Source organism: Lactuca serriola, chromosome 3, assembly GCF_051521515.1.
Source record: "Lactuca serriola cultivar US96UC23 chromosome 3, Lser_US96UC23_V15, whole genome shotgun sequence".
Classification (NCBI taxonomy): Eukaryota; Viridiplantae; Streptophyta; class Magnoliopsida; order Asterales; family Asteraceae; genus Lactuca; species Lactuca serriola.
This window is the reverse complement of record NC_136410.1, coordinates 177,291,802-177,297,101: the sequence shown is the minus strand read 5'-3', so window position 1 is coordinate 177,297,101 and position 5,300 is coordinate 177,291,802. Positions and strand designations below refer to the sequence as shown.

General features: G+C 32.6%; 1 long non-coding RNA gene across 1 annotated transcript; it reads right to left on the bottom strand.

Moving 5' to 3' along the window:
• Positions 1-3,791: 3,791 nt before the first annotated feature.
• On the bottom strand, positions 3,792-4,717 carry LOC145094755 (uncharacterized). Its single transcript, XR_013703536.1, has 3 exons — positions 4,490-4,717; positions 4,084-4,135; positions 3,792-3,993 (listed from the first exon to the last, which is right to left on the bottom strand). It is a non-coding gene; the product is annotated as an uncharacterized LOC145094755 (long non-coding RNA).
• Between the last annotated feature and the right edge of the window lie 583 nt (positions 4,718-5,300).

The following is a 5,300-nucleotide window of genomic DNA, read 5'->3' as shown; positions in this document are numbered from 1 at the left end:
ACATGCACCATAAAATCTAAGTGTCATAAGGTTTCTCTCCTTCATGAAAATGATTGTGAGGAAACGCTTTCACTAAGATAGATTTTAAGGAAATAGCGATTATGTAAATTACATTCTCAAATTCGATTATGATTACAGCATCCCTCTTCATAGTTCGAATTGTGAGATTTAGCAATTAGTCTGAACATTTTTGACTTAGTAATATAAGTTCTAAATTAGTTTAGACACACATGTGAGCTGTCTAAGGAAAGGCGTGTGAGTTTGAGAAGCTTAGATAAAAGGATTATCGAAGAACATCGTGTTGGAAATATGAATTGTCACTACTAGAAAAACAGCCTTTTACGACGCTTATTGCGCGTCGTAAAACGCTCAGACGACGCGCAAATGCGCGTCAAGAAAGGCCCTGTCATAAAGAGAGACGACGCACATTTATGACACGCAATGCGTATCAAGGAAGCCCCTGTCAAGAATGGTCATGTCATAAATGAAGATGACACACATTTTTGCGTATCATAATTTTAAATGTTAAAAAAATATTATTTACAGATTTACTAATTTTCAAATTAATTTTTCATTTAATGTCTCATAACATAAAATAAAATATCATATAAAAAAATATAATCCATTGCATAAAATTTATTGTCATACAAATAACAAACTTTATTTCACATTCATACATATGATTACATTATTCATTAAAAAAACATATACCTACATCTTCCCCTAAAATGTTATTACATGATGTTGGCCACTTCATTGATGGATCACCAAGAGAAAAACCAACAACTGCCCTAAAATGTTCCATGATGTGCCCATACTCATGTCCTGTAACTTTAAACATTTAATAAAGTGAAATACCTCCTAAAAATAAAATTGCACAAGAAACAACACATCATAATGAGAAATTACTAACATGAATGGAAGAAGTACACTATAAATTAGTTTTACCAAGAGTGGCATGGATGATCAGGTGCTAAAAAGTTTGTCCAAGTTGCCAAACAAAGACTGCATGCAAACCAAAACATACATACATTATAAATTTAATTACCGTACAAATCATATTCGTACATACGAGTTTGTTTTACCTTTTTTGCCTCATATCTTTATTTTTTTTTATTCTTATTAGCCATGGAGTGTTGGTGTTTTCTTTTCTCTCGTTCAATCAACCCTTTTGTTTTACTTTGAAAAATTAACAATTTCCCTACCAGTTGACTCTGCATCAAACAGAAAAAGGTAAGTCAATCAATAGTCAATGGTTAATACCAACTACAAGTTTTTACTGAAGTAACCTGACACCATAAATGCTTTGGTTTAATGAACAGGAACATGTTTAATGAAAGTACATTGTTATTGTAGATAATAAATAATAGAAAGAACTTACCAGTCCAGGACAAACCATCAATCTCAAAGTGTTGAACAGATTTCCCATTTCTCCTAATGACATTGGTCTCACACCTCTTACCTATATAAATTATGATGGAACTTGGAAGTCAATATAATATAATTTTCACAAAATTTAATAATGTAAATAGGAAGGAGGGGTAAAATGGACAAACCACTTCTTGAAGTTTTAAAGGAGGTCCAGATAGTGATCTCCATTGAGGGAAAAATACCTCAGCGGTAACTTGAATAGGAGTAAAAAATTTGTTCAACCTGTACAACCAAAAACAAATTAAATATTTAAAAAGTTAAAAAAAAGTTATAAATTAAATTAAATACCACTACAACTATAAAATACCAACTGAGTTCCAAACTTGTAGGAGAAGTCAAGAACAACAACATCTCTAAACAATTAAAAAAAATAATTTAATAAAACATTTAAATTAAAAAAAAAGTAAAACGTAAAAAATAATATGACCTGTACACGTGGAGGTAAAACCACTGCTTGTACTGAATCAAGTGGACCCGTATTTTTGTTTCCCAAAAGTAATACAAGTCTACCCTGGTGATTTCTCCATTCTGCTTTAATACCATTCTGCAATAACAATATTAATAATATTAAATATTAATTATCTTAAATGGACTGTTGTATAATAAAAAAACATATAAATTACCTGAACGTAATGATCTTCATATAGAACCCCACTATCTTTGAGACATAAAGCATGAAATCTTTCTGCAATATCTCCTATTGGTTGTGAAAGATTAATAAAAAAAATAAGATAAATGATAATTAAAAATTAAAAATCAATAAAAGTTGGAAAAAAAACAAATAAATAAATAAATGTACAACTTGCTCAAAGCTACTTACATCAACACTATTACATCTTTATTCTTTCCTTCTAGTTCATCATCAACTTCTTCCCTGAAGCGTATCTTTAACCCCTCAGCTCCTTCAGCAACTAAGCATGATTCCGGAATGACTGAACAAAGTGTTGTACATGTATTGTAGTTTCACTTGTAGTTAGTTGTTGGCTCACTAGAAAATGTGAATTAGACTCAAAAGGGTCTTTGCCACATGATAAGTCTTGTTCATCCAAGACTTGTCCATATGCTACGATAAAAGAAAAAATCATGAAGAGAGTATAATTGTATAATGATAGTGATAAAATTTAAGAAAAATCAAGTGGGATCGTTAAGTTGAGCAATAAGTTAATCTAAACTTTGTATATGAGATCAAAACTGAAATGTACTACTAACTTATAGATCTATTAAAGATAAACTAGCATGCCAAATAGTCTAAAGTAGAATCTGGAAGTTGTGAGGTTTAATAACTCTTTTATGTTATATATATAATTACTTATTGAGGCCATCACAGATTTCAGGACTATTAAATAAAGAAAGATTACTTACAACATATTCATCTGTGTGCAGGCCTTGGAGAGGGAGGAAATCATGAAAAATATCAAGAACTAATAGAGCTAGAAGAGATAATCTCCTTGTGATTCCAATTCCATTCCACTATGTTGCAATTCAATTGCCATTGCCTTCCCCTGATGGCAACTCCTCATAGGCACCAGTTTCTTGGTTACATGAACACCAAGAAATACAAAACACAAACACATTACTTTATATATAAACACATTTTATCTCCAAATCAAAATCAATATAATTCAAATAATACTAAATCAGGTTGAAAATAGTGACCACATTATATAATATATTACCACTGTCCAGATGCTGCACTGCAATACAGTCCTGAAGATGGGTCATAATAATATCCTAAATTGCTGTTGTAGTAGTACCCGTAAAAAAATTAAAAAATAAAAATACAAAAACAATAAGATGTTGTTTCTTTTTGACTAAATATAAATCTGAATGGAAAACAAAAAGAGATCCATACCCTGAGGACACATCAAATACATAATCGTTTTCTATAGATCCAATGCCTGCAAGTGAAAATAGAACTGAGGGGCAATATTGTAATAAATCATCCGAATGAAAAAAACGAAAACTACATGTCTACTTACCTGCTGATGGATCAACAGTAGATTTGTCATCATCTTCAGCAAACATGTCAAAGGAATCATCCTCATTGTTTGCAGTATGATCTGTAGAAGATATTCCATTGAGACTGGAATCACTCATTCCAGAGGAATTACGTTGCTTGTTTCCTGAACTAGAAGAGGCCCTTTCCCCTCTAGCACGTGCTAGGTTCTCAAATCCCTCTGAAATTATAGAAAAAAATGAAATCAGAATTTCACTAATAACATTCCCAATAATTAAGAATACAAGAAATATTGTATTATTGATATTTAAATCATTTCATTATTAAACTTATAAATAAATGCTAATTACCTGCTGCCCTCTGAAAGACCTCCTGTTTTTCATTATACACATCTGCAGAAATATTTATGACATAAATCAGAATGTTGACAAATTTATAATAAATATAAAGAAAAATGTTGAAAGAAGATTATCTCAACTGTAGTCACCATCCTCCATCAGCTTCATGGCATCTTCATTTAGTTGATCAAACACAATTTTTGTTTCAGCTGACATCTTTTCCTTTCTATTAGAACTTCCTTTTAGCCTTCTTAAAGCTTGCAACACCTAAAAAGAATATTATACTTATTATTTTCATCAATCAGTTTGAAAAATAATAAAAGAGAATTGAACAATTTGACATAACAAGAAACTTACTGTCTCCCCAGGTTGAAGCACATCAGCAATTCGTCTCTTGATATGAGACATCCTAAACACATACGATAAAAATGAATTCATAGAGTTCAAAGAAAAAAAAGTAAATAGAAACAATACATCGAAAAACTTTGTTTATGCCCTTGAATATCTAGGCATCTGAATCTTTCTTTCCAGGTTTTGTCTTCTCCATTGAAAGTCTCTGGTCGATAGAAACAATAGAAAACCTAGATTTTATGTGCTATCGACAGAGAAGAAGCATCTAGACTCTAGGGGGAGGGGTTTCGTTTGAAATCACGATGGTTTTTGAGGATTCTTATTCAAAAGCTTGAAATTTCTCTTCAAGGTTTGTCTGTGTTTTATGTGTTGAAAACACGAGAGAGGTAGAAGATCGAGTGAGTTGCCTTACCAAATCTTCCTCATTCATAAATGCAACAGATCTCGGGGCAGGTTCTTGACACCGATACGCACCAATTTAACAGCTACCAAGTTCGATAGAAAATTGAGGAAAATCGTCTTGAGAGGGGAAGTTATTTGGGAAGAACTTGAAGCATTTGAAACCCTAGACCTTGATTCGATGTAACTTGACAATGGCCATTGTAGATTGATAGATTGAAGACCTGGAGCGATCCCTTGTGAAGAAAGCTACGCGATTACAAAGAGTCCTTGTTGACCGAATCCAAAGATTCCGTCAATGGCTCTATCGGGTTTGGTTAAATCCCCAATTTGGAATGTGCTACATCTGGTTCATGAACTTGCCAAGTCAATTAGGGTTTTTTTTAATGAAAAATGAAAGGGGTTAATGGATTGGGATGATGTCGTACCTGAGAAAACAAAGAAAAAGAAGGAGACCTCGCAGATCAATTACGATTCACCTTCGAGGTTTACAGAGAGACGAGAGGTAGAGAATGAAGGGAGATCTAGAGGAGAGAGTATCAGAGAGGGTAGAATGGATTGCAAGGATGAAAAATAGATAGAAGATAGAAAAAACAAGGCGGGATTTCAAAATTATGGGGATTTCATTTCCCCCTTGTCTACTAAAAGCGCGTTTCATTAAAATTATAAAGTGACAGGTACAGACGACGCACGATTAAGATAAAGCGCCCTCCGTGTTTTTAATTTTTTTTCTTGAGACACTAAATTAAGGGAACGCAATAATCCGTGACGTAAATCCTTAAATTTTTTGGAGAGATGACACTATTTTAAGGGCATGTCCTTTT